The sequence below is a fragment of the Larus michahellis genome, chromosome 3, assembly GCF_964199755.1.
Source record: "Larus michahellis chromosome 3, bLarMic1.1, whole genome shotgun sequence".
NCBI classification, from domain to species: domain Eukaryota; kingdom Metazoa; phylum Chordata; class Aves; order Charadriiformes; family Laridae; genus Larus; species Larus michahellis.
In genome coordinates this window covers 103,611,631-103,627,290 of record NC_133898.1, presented here as the reverse complement: position 1 = coordinate 103,627,290, position 15,660 = coordinate 103,611,631, and the positions used below count along the sequence as shown (strand labels likewise).

At 37.3% G+C, this 15,660-nt stretch overlaps 1 protein-coding gene across 1 annotated transcript in view; it reads right to left on the bottom strand.

Annotated features, from left to right (window-relative positions):
- Positions 1-249: 249 nt before the first annotated feature.
- The window catches only part of KHDRBS2 (KH RNA binding domain containing, signal transduction associated 2), a 614,534-nt gene continuing 599,123 nt past the window's right edge, over positions 250-15,660 (bottom strand). The window contains exons 12-13 of the transcript XR_012586331.1: positions 13,998-14,102; positions 250-510 (exon numbers count right to left, since the gene is read on the bottom strand). The gene's annotated coding sequence lies outside the window, so the exon portion shown is untranslated. The remainder of the gene's footprint in view (positions 511-13,997; positions 14,103-15,660) is intronic.

Below are 15,660 nucleotides of genomic sequence, written 5' to 3'. Positions count from 1 at the left end.
CAGAAGCTGAAAAATCTAAACTTTAAGCAGTACTGATGCAGTGCATTCTTTGTTGCAGTTCAACACAGTTAGCATTTGCCAAAACCCACCGCACTGTGTACCTTCTGTTAACATCTCTAAGGCTAGAAAATATTAATGGAAACTGAGTCATATAAGCAGGAAAATGTGTTGTAAAGGACCTGAAACAAATAGCTGTGTGTTGGGTCTTTGGTTAGCTTAGGCTTTTGAAATCTAGGCAGGATCCACAGCCTGAACATTAAAGCAGAAAGATTTATTCTGTGTAGTTTCATCACCTTGTTACAATCTTTGTCATAAGAAAGGAAGAGGGAACCTTGTGCCATTTTCAGTTCTTGTTTAATATCTTCTTCACAGGAAAATGCTGCCAGGATATTAAACTCATCTGTTCTTTTGGATAATAAGGATGTAATGTACCATTTTGACCTTTCCAAATGCTGTGTTTCAAATTGCTGTTCATTAGATTTTTTTTTTCTTGATTAAAGTCTCACTAACCTGTAGAAACAAAATGGAATAAGACCTAGTCAAGACATAGCATATCAAGCATGATCAAAACAGAACCACACATTTGTCTAGCTCAAGGACTGCAACTGACACCAACACTTTTTGTGCTGTATCACTGCCATGCTCACTCGTAACAAAGAAGCTAAAATGATGTTTATTTAAATTTTCCTCATGACAATTCAGAGTCTCAAGCTGAAGAGCTTCTATTTGGTTCAAAGTTTAATTAGAATAAGAAAGACTCCATTTCTGGGATCTGCAGAAAAGTTTTCGAGATGAAATTGTAAGAGAACTGAATTATAATCCTCAAATGAAAATGTAATTAAATGATAAAATATATGTGAATGAGGGCCAGATTCTGTTAACCTTATTTATCTTGGCTGATTTACAGATTCTTAAATTCAGAAATGAGTATTAAGGGCAGAAGAAATTGTTCATTATTGTCTAGTCTAACCTCCTGTATGGTCCCAAAAATTTCTCTCTTTCAGAAGGACAGATTGCTCCAATGGTTAAAAGCTCCCATTGTTAATTTGGTGGAAGGGGGAAAGAATGTAATTCTTGGCTCCAGCTAATTATACACTCTATCCTCTTAAATTAGAGAGCTCTTAATTGTCAGAAATCCTTTTTGCCTGTAGGTATCTGAAGGCTGTAGTCAAGCTACTTCTCAGTCTTGACTGCATTAATAGAAATTTTTTGTGTCTTGCTGTTGGTGTATTTTCTCTAAATTTTGTTCATGACAGAACTCTTTTCTCTACTTTTTTTTTTTTTGATTTTCAACACCCTTTTCAACAAACCATAGTGGCACATGGCGTTCCAGTAAAAGTTTCCCAAATGTTGTTGCGAATAAGTAATTCTGTGCCAGTTTCTGAATAGTATTTACCTATTTAGTCTTACAAGAATTACATTTGTCTTCAAATAACACCCCACCCATAGTTCATATCCAACTTATTATGTATAGTGACACTGTGTCCTTCTCCAAATTATTATTTTTCTGGCTAATTTGGGATTAAAACAGACTAAAATGAAAATAAACTATTAATCAAAATGAAAAATAAGACACAAGCTGTCCCTTTGTATACAATTAAAAAAAAGTCAGTACACCGCTCACTTCTGTTGACAGTTTGGTTCTGCTCTCTGCTAACGCTTGTATTAGTGGAACTGTAAACGGGAAGTTTAACACTTTAGGCTGGTTTCCACCTTCTTTTCAATAGTGGTTTTGCCTATATTTAACCTCTGACCGGGAAAACTGCCCAGCATTGGGACTGATGTTACAGAATTACATAGGCAATCGGCGATAAAATGACTGTTAATGGTGCTCCTGAGAGAGAACAACTCAGCGTTGGTGTCGCTGTTATGAATGCCTCCTGAGGGACCGCGCTATCTATCAGAGCCATTTGTTAACCGTTGGTTACTTTTCCTGTCTCTGTAGATCAGTAAGCATTTTAAAAGCACTAGGTAAGAATCTTTGTATTAGCACTTATCAAACCAAAAGATACAACAGGAAAAATATATTGGTGTAACAGAGGAAACCTCCTAGTCTGGGCGGTGAATTTCTGTTAAGTGGTTTGTATCGCACCCACAAGTATTAAGAGATGAACATGGAGATGCAATGACAGGTAACAATTCACATGATTCTCTGTAGGAAAACAGATTAGTATCATCAAGAAGAGCAATAGCTTAAGGTTCTGTGTATAACACACTCTTCCTCAGATATGTTTTTTTCCTGAGTCTGAACATCAGTATTAATGAAAAACACATTTCCCTAGAAAAGCAGCAGAACTCCAAGAAGTAGTTTTAGCTGCAAGTTATACCAATTGGTTTGTGCTATAATGCTGGGTCCCAGGAGAAAGCAAGTCATCAATCAGGAAGGGTTTACAATGAAACTAGATACTATGTTAACTATTTTTCTCACTTTCAATTCATACAGACAGCTCAGTATCAAAAGGAAGGAGAAAAGCCAAAGCAAGCAATTCAAGATCCTTTCGGAGATCTAGTATTCAAATGGGTGCACGTGTGGGTAGCCAAGCACATGCACACACACATCTGGTGACCAAAATGTGAACTTAGAACCTTTCCTAGTGTCTACATATTTGAAATAGCAGAATGGGGTACCACCATAGGCCGTCCTGCTTTTCCTGGGGGTGCTCGCAAAAGCTTTCTTATCAGAGGCACTAAAGACTACAGGTATGAACTAATTACTGTAGTCTGACCTCAAATGACCACACAAACCATGAGAACCTCCCGCTGAATCTATAGATTCTTTGGAGGAAACAGTTCTCCTCTTTCTTGATCAACTGCAAGCCTGGGCATGATTTCCTAACAGGGCACCACATGGAAAGGACTGTAACTCCATCGCGCTGTGCATGGCTACTTTGCCCATCTACATGAGTAATCTGAATCTGTTTAAGGACCATGAATATTTTGTTCTGAGGTATTATAAAACCACCCACACATAAAATGGAGCCATATGGCTCTTCCTTTTCTCAGAATGATATTGCCCTTCTTTAATGTGCTACATGGAGAACTACACAAATGCATCCTACTGACAGTGGGATTAGGGACTTTCATTTTTGCCTAATATTAAGCCTACATAAACTTTAGCATCATTGATTTTATATTTTGTTTTCAAGGGACTGTGACAAAAGAACATGGAGAATAACAAATACACAAATACCATTCAAAAAAAGGGGGAAGAAAGAGTGAAGTGTAATTAAAGAAGCATGAATAGTTGAGATACGGTATTTTGACAGCATTAACTAGTGACAGCTTAATTTTTCAGGGCATTCTGGCTTTTAGTCAGAAAAATACAATTTAGGTAGAAAACTCAGTTTTCTTGCCAGGCCCTTGACGAAAGGACAGGGATTTTACATAACAAGAGAACTCATTGTGTTTATGAAACGTTTTTGTGTGCTCCCAAATATTTAACCAGTAAGGCAAAACAAAGAAAACTAATTTAATTTTATCAATGGATTGTAATGTTAAGATTTGTCTTCTTTTTTTTTTTTTTTCCCCTTCTGCTTTCTTTTCTTTTATTCTTTTTAATTTTTTTTTCTTTTTTTTTTTTAGGAAAGTCACACAATTTTCTCAAAGAATTAAGTAGCTCGGCCTCTTCTCTTAAGACAGGAGCTATATATCTGTCCTATAGGAATCAGCTTCCCTGGTAGCTGGATAGATTTCCTGGTAGCAGAAAGATTTTTCCGTAATAAATTTTTGGTTGAAGTTAGATGTCAAACAAGTTTCTTCAGACTCAGTTCTCCAAATACCACTTTATGCTTGCTTGTCAAACCATTAGATCCTTGTATTTACTTTTATTTCATGCAAATTTTTACTTTTATTTCATGCCAATATGTCCTTTATTTTTTGTAAGTAATGAAGCGGTCCATAATCACTAACCCATTTTGAAAAAAGACAAGCCTTTCTGTGCAAGTACAAATATCATTCTACAACAGAGACTAACCCAAAGTTTGGGATGCTCTTTGGCAGTAGTGTTACTGGCACAGAGAATCTCTCATATCAGAACTCAAAGGTTATTTTTTTCACCCACTTTTGTGTCCTGCTTGCCTATCACAGTCCAGTGGATGGCACACACAGACACCCACAGCCGGAGCAGTGTTCTCAGCTCTTAGATTTGTTTCATGGATATGATTAAAGAGGTTCAGGTCTTATTTTTCTGGCCTTACTCCAGGTGAATAAGTAACTCAGTGCAAAAATATCTGGAAAGACATGAATTGTATGGCAATTGAATAATAAAATCAAGGATCAAATGTACTGTTGTATAAACTATAAATACAAACGCACTGTACTATGTCAATTCTAGTGTCAAGGCAGCAGCCATAATATAATATGATTTTATATTGTTTTCTAAGACCTTTTTGGTAACCATAAGGGTGCAGAAAAACTAGATTTCCCCTGAATATCAGTATATGGGTTATTTCAAATTATGAACATTAAAAGTCATAACCACTGGAAATCGCTTTTTCTCCTGTTGGAGGCACAGAATAGATCCCCAACAGCTGAAATTTACACAGCTTATTATTTAACATGGCAAGAGCTACTTTCCTTTACCCTGGGGTTAAAGTGATGTCTGGTAAAATTACACTCTATTTTGAAAAGGGAAATAGGTGAATATTGACTGAGGGCACATTTTTTATACCGCCCAGAATTTTGGATTTCTTATGCCAGCGTAGGAATGAAAGAAAAAGCTGCATATTTGCATAGGAAAAAAGTAATTAATTTGATAATTTTGAAGTCACATCGAGATTCTAATGCAGAGACCTAAAATTTAATATGTAACCTAACGACAAATTTTAAAAACTTACTTTCTTCTTACAGAGTACAATGAAATCTAATGTGTCCAGAAATTTAATAGATCATGAAATAGAGCATGAAAAGGACTTATTAAAACAATTAAAATTGCACTTAGGGGTATTTTACTGATTTTCGTTTTTATTGTTTTGTAGCAGTTTGAAAGCATCAGTCTTTTATATGTGGACAATCCCAGTCCTCCCTGAAACTTACCTAGAGTTACTTCCCAGCCAAATAGATTTGTGAAGTCAAAAAAAAATTGAGTGGACACTGAGTACCTGTGACGAACATGTGTAAAGCCAGGCAGAATCCAGTGGAAATGTGACTATTTCCCTGTTGTCTTGCCAAAGGCAATTCCCGGTTGCAAAGAGTTGCTGGTTCAGTGAGGTCACTGCCAGCTCCAATCTGCAGTTAACAGTCCACTACTTTTAGAAGCAGAGGGTGCAGGAAACCCTCTCACCAGGCAGGTTGACCTGGAGCACTTGGTTCCTTGTCCTCCTGCTATGGAGCTGTAGGAGCTCCAACAACTTCTAGAGCCCCTGGCGTGAGGCTGGGAGTAGTGACTGGATCATGGCTTGGGAATATGAAGACTGGAAACCCTGAAACCTCATTATGATTATGGATTGTCCTACTGGGATCCATACAGCCTAAAAACCACAGCACAAAGCAGAACAGGCAGGACTTCCAAGATCACCCCTTGTATCCCAGGTCCTGAGCACCGACACCTGAAACTGGGACAGTATTCCCTTCACCTTTCTCCAACTTCTCAGTTCTCTCCACTAGCGCTGTATTTAACCTCTTAAAGAAAAAACCCGGTCCAAAAATAAACTACTCTGGAAAAGAATTTCAAATTTCACTCTCTCAGCATTAGACTTTAAGCAGTTTGCTCATTGATATAGCTTTAGTTGGCACAATGGATTATTCTGTGTATCTGCATTGTGTATTCCATATATACAGACTGCACATATGACAGACAGCAGTTCCAGGTCTATGTTAGAATACCTAAAAGTTATTGAAAACTTAATCTCTGGTGCAGTGAAATGCTAATACCTTATGTATACAAAAACCACATAGATTTCAATGACAGTACACATAAGCTTACACTTTATATTTCCTCAACCTTTTCTCATCAAATCTATGTACCCTTTCAAAGGGGTAAAATAAATATCCTTTTATTTCTCTGATTCTTAAGAATATCAAATCTCAGTTGTTTCATACTGCATCATATGTGTAGCATTGAATCGAAGGCTTGATTTCAAATCTCCTGAAGTCAGCAAGCTTCAGTGAGGGCTTGGATTGGCTTGAATTTGATCATGAATTTGTCCTTTGTGGTCACAGTGGCAAATAGCCACTGCATTTCTAGTCCTGGATAAAGAATGCCAGTCATGCACGTAACATTGAAAGTGAAAAAGTATGCATTGGGAGGTCAACAAGAAAGAATGAGGCTTTCTGTTTTTTGTTAATCCAAACATTTGTGTTTCTGATTTAGGGATTATGGCTCAGCAGATGCCAATTGTTTACATTTCAGGAAATGGTACCTCTGGTATGTGTGAAGGGCTCATCCTGAAGTGAGTCTGCTTGATCTCTATAAATATTTGGAGCTGGTGTGCTACTTTAATGGAATTAATAAAAATCATGAAGATTTTTATTGGTACACAGACTACACTCCACAGAACACCACCGATGTAGCCCATTTATTTAGCTGTCTTCTGTGCTCTTATATTTAGCACAGTATAATTTGAAAGGCAGATCTTACAACCTATACACCTGTGATTAGAGCCACTGAGGTGAACAGGATTTCTTATTACTGTAGTAAGATATGACTGGTTTTTTTTTTTTAATTTTACTTTGTCAGTTTGACACTGGAACTTCCTTACAGGTATCAATTCTTGGAGTTGTACATAGTTGCACAGAGTACTGGGAGAGAAAGGAGCATCTCAGAAACCACAACAGGCAATTTTTCATAGTGGCTGATGATTTAATGACATCTTTTATAGCGTATGGTAAGTCAACCCTTTGCGGTTTTAGTAAAAAGCCTAAATGAGTTCTCATATTTATTTTTCAGGGTTATTACATTTATCACTCTTAAGTGTCCTATGCTTGGATCAGGATCATTCAAATCTTTTAAAGTAAATGCCTAAATATATTATTATTTACTCTTGTGTTGCCCTTTACTCTCCTTTCGTCCTTGACAAAATCAGTTTTGTTGTCCCTTTTCCAGATTCTCACAAAGAACTAGTTGTGCCAACCAATTTCTAGGTGATGGAAATAACTGCTCTTTTGTTGATAGGACAGGCATTTGCAGTATTCTACTGGTGTATGTGTACCTCTGAAGCATATACATTGCATTCTTTAAGTGAATTGTTTGTCACTGTATTGTAACACTTAGCTCATTCCACAGCTGAATGCACAGACACTGGGATCAGCTGAATGCTTGCCTACAGTTCACAAATATTGACAAAATAACTGGGTTTTACTCAAAAACATATTTATGAGAATGCCAAAAATATTACAATATTACAGAAAATATTTCTGGGGTACAGGGAGAGTAGAAATGCTGAGAAGGAGACCTGGAGCACAAGAACAGTAGACAAAGATAACATTTTCCTCCCTAATTCAGGATCCTTTTTCTAGTGTTGTCATTATAAAATGCATTAGAAGAGGCTGCGGAAGTCTCACAATCCTTGGACTCTGTTCTGTGGTGCTGTGCAGACTTCTTTCTGATTTCATAGACAAACCTTACAGTACGTAAGCAGTGAAAATGCTTTCCACTCAACTACCAACTAAACAACCAGTCGCTACCAAAAAACTTGCTCTCTGTACTATGCCATTATTGTCACACTTTAAAAATCTCTCTGGACAAAGATCAATTGCGAGAAGATAATAAGCTGGATGAGATTCTGATAACAAGCAATAGGAATCTCTGGAAAGCTGTATTAGACTAATATAGTGTCACCTTGGTATTCATATACATAAATATATATATAAAAAGATTGATGCCGAATATACTTTGATTAAAATATATGAATATGGCTGAAAGGGAAATGTCAAAATAGGAAGTACATAAAAATATACATAGGATAGATCTGAAAAGACACTTAAGAAATTTCAGAGATGACGTTAAAGTAAGCCACTGAGAAATACACTGGTATGCCAACATGTATTTTGACAAAATGCAGAATGATGTACTTCAGAAACCTGAATACTAATATATATTCCTTGATTTTAAATTCATTGCATTCATGAAAAATATGTATTAGTCATTGTGCCCATCCCAATAGCAACAGCTGCTCAATGCATAACAGATGTCCAAGTAACAGCAAATAGTTGAATGTGAAGTGCACTTAGAATATTAGATTATTTTATAGCCCAAAAGTGTGCTTGAAAAATTCTAGTGGGTAATATGTCAGTGCTTCCTATTGATGAAAATCTTACTATTCATTTAATTTAGAAACAAGCAAAACCAGAAGGGTTCAGAGAGAAACAATTTTTTTTTAATGTAAAATGAACTTGAACAAGTCACTAAGATACATAATTCGTAAGAATTGAACTAAAACTCTTTTAATATATATCATAATTATGTGCTTGTGGGCAATGGGAACAGCCATTTCTGTTTTCTTCTGAAAGCACATCTCTTTACCCCCCCTAAAAAGAATGAACACACCAAACACACTTTCATCTTCTCGAGGAACCCTAGTGTTGAACTCTCTTCTGTACATTTATCATAGAGAAAAATTATAAAGCAATGTGGCATTTTATTTCAAAAAAATACAGAATGTAAATCCTTATACTTTAAGGCAAAACCAAGCCATCAAATTCCTGAGACTGGGGAGGAATTCCCTCTATTGGCACAGTTATTCCTCATGGGAACCCATCACTACTGGGCCACTGTTACAAATCTCTGACATTCCTAAGTTTTCACCTAGCTCAGGTTTGGGCACAGGCTATCCAACAAGTCATCTCTTTCTGCGTATATCCTCCATCTGGATGCGGTTCTGTGTTTGTCAGTGTAATCGCTCATTTTGCCAAAAATACTGGGCTGAAGTGGAACATGAAGCTGCAGCGCACTCACAATACTCAGTATTTAACCCGTGCTCCATTTCCTAAGAGACAGGGGTGGTTCATGATGATGTTTTTTAGTTTTTAACCCTTATGACAGTATGATTATGACCTGGGTTATTTCTTATTTACATAAATGCTAGTAATTTCTTGCCTGTTTTAATATTCTGAAAAATTATGCATATATTACCAGCCCCTACTTGACCATTGCTTAAAAAGAAACAAACAAGCCAGAAGCTAGCTTCAGTTTGAAGGCTTTAACTTCATGTAGGCATGATGTTAAAGCTGTGTAAAATATCTTGCCCTGGCAAGGAAACATCCTGCATTAACATCTGCCTTTCTGCTCAGGCCTGGGCATAGGAGTTTTCAGGAGCTGCTCCAAGTCATCCATTTATGTCTGCATTGTCACCTGATTTTGCAGCAACTGTTACTCCTAGGGCCTTTATGGGTAGTTTCTGTGCAAGCACTGTTAAGATCCACACTGTATCCCTTGTCCCTTGCCTGAGTTTCAGTCCGCCATGCTAGGCAACATCTAAGATTCATAGATTTTTATTTTTCAGAGAAAAAAATCTTCAATCTTCTCTTGCTTTCTGTTTCTACCTTCCACTTCAGGAATCCTGAGATTCCCGCCCTTCTAACATTCCCTTCACTTTCTTAGCACATTCATCAGGGACTAAGTAAAATTCCTGTTGCTTGTACTCAGGAATTGCTTCCTAACTGAAGTCTTTGAACTTGTAATTATCTTGTGAAAAGTCCTTTACTGCACCATCTATGTTCAAAGAATGCTCAATTTCTTAAAATGCCAAGTATAGAAGTACGTTAGGGGAGACACTCAGAGCACGCAAATGCATCTGTGGCGATGTGTACTGAATATTTCTTTACAAGAGGATGAAAGTACAGGGAACAGACCTCCAGCTTCGATTAGGATTGAAACCACTGTCTATTCATACCTATTCATCCTATTCCCCATGAAGACTGCCATTTTTAAGTTGCAAAAGCCTACCTTCACCAAAATTGCTTTAATACATCTGCGTGCAAATCTCTTATCAGCTCCACAGGAGCAGTGATCAGCAGAGGTAGGGTAACAGAAAGAACAGGAAACTGCAGCTGATAGTCCTACACTGTGTGGGAGATAGGAATTTCAGAAGAGCATCTGAAAGACAAAACTGGGTTCACTGTTGTAGCACTGCAAAGGTTAGCTCCTAAAGGAGACCTTGAAAAAGTCTGCTTCTTTAATGGCTGGTCCAATGTGCAATACTTGGATTTTGGAACTGCATGTGTTAAGCTAGTGCCAAATTTTAGACATTTCTGCATATTGAAGTTCAAAACAGATATTTAATTCCAAAGTCAGCTGACATCTCATGCATTATCCATGCATTATCAGAAAGACAGAAGGGAAGCAAGAAAGGTGACAGCAGTAGCTGGATTAAGAAATGTTAGGGAACTGATGAAGACCATGATGGGAGAGGAAATCTCTTTCAGTAGACTCAAAATTAGAAGGAAAAAGCTGGTAAAAATACACACCTTTTTCTGTGATCAGAAGAGGCTGCACTTCTCATATGAGATGTTGGAAAAATAAGTTCTACTTTCTCAAACAGCGGAAGAAGGAAAAGTAGAATTATGGTATTACTTTCTTGGATAAATGAAGGGGTATCATTTTAAGCAAAAGCTTGGATCACTCCATGTAATTGGTATCCTATCTGATTTGTTAAACTCAAAGATGGTTTACAGAGAATACATGGAAAGACTTGCCCTTGCAAGTGCCCTTGCCTTTGCACTTGCCTCTTCTCAGGGTGGACTAGAAAGAAAACAAATGCATTCTGTTGGGACTGTTTGAATTTTTAGCCTTGCCAGCACAGCACAGCTATCACAGCCCTCAGGGGATAATTTGGACATGCACAGTGACCCTATCTATACACACTTGTTTTGCTTGAATGCAGTAGGCTAGGACTCTCTATGGACACTGTCCGTACTTAGTCTGTCATCCCAAGAGCTCCCAAGGAAAGAACTGCTACTCTGCCCTGTTTCTAGCAGAAATAATTTGCTGCTGCAACATCTTGCTCTGCTTCAGGTGTGTTGGCCATTCCTAGAGCTCATGCCCATCAGAGACATTATGGAGACTGCAGCATTTCCCAGTTTCTCCACAACTGGGTTCAAGTTCAGAAAAAAATTGTAGAAAAAACTGTTTTTTTTTTTTTTTTTTCTTCATTTACCTGCTCACATATCTATTTTAAGGTCTGATTTATTCTTTTGGGAAATCTGTACTAACATACAAATACATGAAGTGATTACCAACAGGCTTGCTGACTTATTCCATTGGCGCATCTAAACACTATCTGTACATTTCAGAAGAGACATAATAATAATAAGAGAAAGGGGCAACTGAGGAAAAGCATGAAGACTAGAAGGCTGTCAATGTACAAGGGAAAAAAAAAACCACCTGGCCTGGTGAAGCACCAATATTAGTGATGGGGCATAAATCAAAAAGTAGCCACTTGATTTCCTGCTGAGTTTACTGGCCTGGCAATTAGAAAATTATCTTTTTACCTCAAAGTGGATAACCTCTGATTGGAAGTCACCAGAGAACAAAAACCTCGTGTCCAAGATATTTTCTTTTTTTTTATTTTAAGTGAAGTTACATTTCAAGGAAAGCTGTAATTTGAAATGCAGCATTTATTGCTACTTTTCAAGGCAGTGCTAGAAGAAAATCACTCCATATCTTCCTTAATAGCTTTTATATTAGCAAATCCCCATATACTCAAGTGCAAAATTGCCATGATAGCAAATGAGAAGAGGTTCTTTTAATTTGCTGTGCTGTTTTGAACATCCCGTGACCTGCAAAACCTGGATAGAAGCCATTGTTATCTTCATTCACTAGAAGGCTTTAGAAAAATCTCTTTGCTTTACAGAAGTAGTGAAATTTGGTGATTACTTCAGATGCTAAGAATAAACAGTGGCACCTCTGATGTGCCTTGTATACGCTAACAAGAGACACAGAAGTTATAAGACTGCATAATATTCATGACTAACCCGGAGCAGACTTAGAATCCTATTCCATGGGAATAACAGGACGAATGGAAAGCAGTTAATAGGATTAAACGCACTGTACAGAGACATGAAGTATAAAGCCATAGTTAATGACTTGTGATCTCTCTCCCCCCGTCCCCATCAATACAGCTTCGTTATTCCTCTTTGGTCTGTGTAATTCAGGTATATTCTTCTCATCCAGCACTACATGACCTTGTTTACGTATTCAGTCTTTTCCTTAAAAATTCAGATGATGGTAACATTACCTTTTTTTTAAACAGCAATGAAATGTATTATATATGCGTTCACTAAAAAGGTATCTGTAAATCTGCTTTACTTTTCATGTCTTTGTTTCAAGCACCTCAAAAGAAGAGGTGATGCTGAAACCAGGGTATTCTTTTAGGATGTTTACTCCTTCATCTGATATTCTCTGATCTCTAACATCTGCATCATAGTCCAACACCACAAAGCAAAAAATGTACTTTTCTTTCCTCAGCTGAGTCACTTGCAGGATATTTTAAGGGTGTCTAATAGAGCGAGACATTATTTCATTATACAAATATGAATCTCTGGGACTTATCTATTGTCACAATTTCAAGTGACAACAAAAACTGTTTAAATGTTTCTTAAACTAAAAAGATTTCAAGTCCAATATTTCGATTAGGACAAGATTGATACCAAACTCTCACTGAATAAATAACATATCCACTGTTATTGAATAAAAAGAGTTGCATATCTAAAGAGAAGGAATTGAACTCCATACTGATATTAATGAGCACTGCTTTCAAGACAGTACCACTTCATTAAATCATATTATAGCTTATTCAAAATATTGCAATATATTAAAAAAACTAAGATTAGAATTAGCTTTCCTTTAGCTGATGGAAGTCCAGAAAATACACTGACAGATATTTTGGTGTTAAGTTTTTCTGTCTTCCAGATCCTGAGATTTATAAAATAACCTGTAACTGGAGGAAAGCAAAACACAGAGGTCAGTTCAACCCGTGCAACTGGAAACCACTGACTGAAGTCTGCAGGGACAGTCAGTCGAGCTCAGAACTACGTGGAGCTAATCTAGCAACAGCGTGCTAAATTTTGCTACTCTTCTTCTACCTGGGACAAATTCTCAGATTATTCAAATTGCTACCACTTTCTTGGCACTCGTGCAATAAAGTGCTGATTTTAAACCCATAAGAATTTACCCCAGTAGTATTGCTGTCTATGAGATGTCACACTGTTTTGTCAGTGTCTTCTGAGCATAATATTACTTGGTGGGAGAAATGATCATAAGTATTAGGACTTGCATCATGGGCTTGGTGGTATCTTTAAAAAACGAGTATTTTTTCTAGCAATCCTCTTGTTTTCTTTGCTATTGTCCAAAATACACAAGCTCCTTTATTTCCCAAACCTGGCATGGAAACGAAGGTGGCAGTACAGTGTGTTGATACTGCTCTGAGAGAAGCTGGGTTTTGCACTTCAGGAAAATGTTTCAACTCAATTGGAACTTCAGATGCGGAGGTCTCTGGCAAGAGTCTTGAATACAATGAAAATCTTTCAGTCACTCATACCCTACTCATCGTCTGGAGACAAATTCAGAAGGGACTTGAATTTGGCTGTAAGTCTGAGAACAGTCACGGGGGAAGGAGGGATGAGCAAGGCCATACACTGCTCAGATTAATGGTCGGGAATCTGCTCATGGACCTGCCAAATGTAACTATGCAAGGTCTTCTAAAAGCAGGAAGCAGATTTGATACCAAAGGCTATGTGCAGGCACCAGCTTTTAACTCGGGGCTTATGTAAGTGCATATATATTTTTTTTATTTTTTTATATATATATGTATATGGCAAAAGCCTCTAGTTAAAACCAGCCAGTCACCAACTCTCCTGCTGAACTACGGTGTGTCTCCAGAGATCCTTATTCAATTATTAATGCATCTGCTGCTAATTTCATCATGCAGAGTGTGAATTTGTCTTTCCACATTGAGCTCTAAAGGAAGTTTGTAAGAAATATAGAACTTGTCAGCACATGAGAGTCAACACATTACTGCTGTGCTGCAGCCATTTATAATGAAACTAAAATGAGCACTCACTTGTTTGGCATTAATTTAGTGTCCCACTTAGCTCCTATCAGACGTAAATAGCTGCTTCATCCATTTAAGCATTTCTGTTCGTGCACATAATGAAGTACTCTGTACCTGTCAAGTAAGCAGAATTCATAACTGAAATAAGAAATGGATGAGGAAATTCAATGTTCTTAATATTAAGGCTTTACAGGGGCAGCGTCACTTTTTTTTTTTGGCCACAGGCATCCTGCTGTGAGGTTCACCTTTTACCCCACTCTGCAGAGACCATACGAAGACATGACACGTATACACATTAGTATCCCAAAAACATTTCTAAAAGGAATATCCGTTCAACTCATGGCACAATTAACAACAGCTGTAGTTGTCAAGCACACTCAAAACAAAATAAATTAGCTAGCCAACCTCTTGGTATTTAAATGTTTTTTATGTTCTCTATTTTAGAAAAACACAGTTTAATTTTAAACAGCATTCTAGTTATGATCGTCCTCTCTTGAGGAAATTTTTTATGAGAATGAATGGAGATAATGACTACCATTAGTCACTGTCATTAGCATAAAACATTAGAAACGACAATATTTATAACAGGCTATGACATGACAATTAAAATATGACTTCCTATCACTTTTGCATGCTTTGGCTACAGCTGGTTGCTATTTTCTAAAGTTAAACTGATAGAAGTCTGGAAATGGTATATTTAATAGCGTGTTCATCATCAGATCTAATTGTTTTCCACCACAGGGTATGAAGCTTTATGTCCTCTATCAACCCAAAACAAACAGCCATACTGCTTAATGGGTGTTCAATTAATGTTTATGGTGCTACTTTTATAACCTAAGTTACAAGACAAATAAACTCCAAGAAGCAATTTAAGAACCTCAGAAGCTTAACGGGACTTCAACCAATACCAAAAATTACTAAAATACCTATAGGGTCTCACACTTGAGGGTGTGAAATAGAAGACATTAGTCAGCGTTAGAGAACTCGTCCAGGACAATGGTATAATCGCCAAAGGAGGGGAAATCAGACCTTCATGGAGGAAAAGATGGTTGAGTGACTTCAGGTTGGCTGCCTTGCAATTGCTGTTCATGCTGGGCTAAAACAGAGAAGACCTGTTCATCCCAAGTCACATAAAGGTCAGACTGTGTGGCTCAATTTGCAAAGCTATTCCCCCAAGAGTGATTTGCCCTCAGTAACCTAGATGCTCGCCACCTACTCATAATTTTCCCCTATTTAGCAGAGTTCATGCTGATTAAAAGGAAAGAACAGTTCAAAGACAGGTTTGTCCGTTACTGCCTTGGTGCATATTTATTTGTGTCTCTCCCTTTTGTACTAAGCCTGTAGAGAGCAATGTAAAACTACTATAAATATGTTTTCACTGGAGAGCTGCCATTGTTCTGAATTATGAAAGTAAAGGATTTCTGTCTTGTGCTGCTAATTGTATATAGCAGTAATATATTCATTCAGAGCTTCCCATTTTAATTCAGACACCCTGATCTCTGGCTTTTAATGATGAATTACAAGCCTGTACTTCTCTGACACCTAGGCAATTAATCATTGACACTCCTCAGTCCCCCAAAGTAGCTGGACACAATTAGACAAGAAAGAGCCAGACGAGGGATGGTGAAAATTTCTTTTCAGGAACTACACATTGTTTTCACACCATAAACTC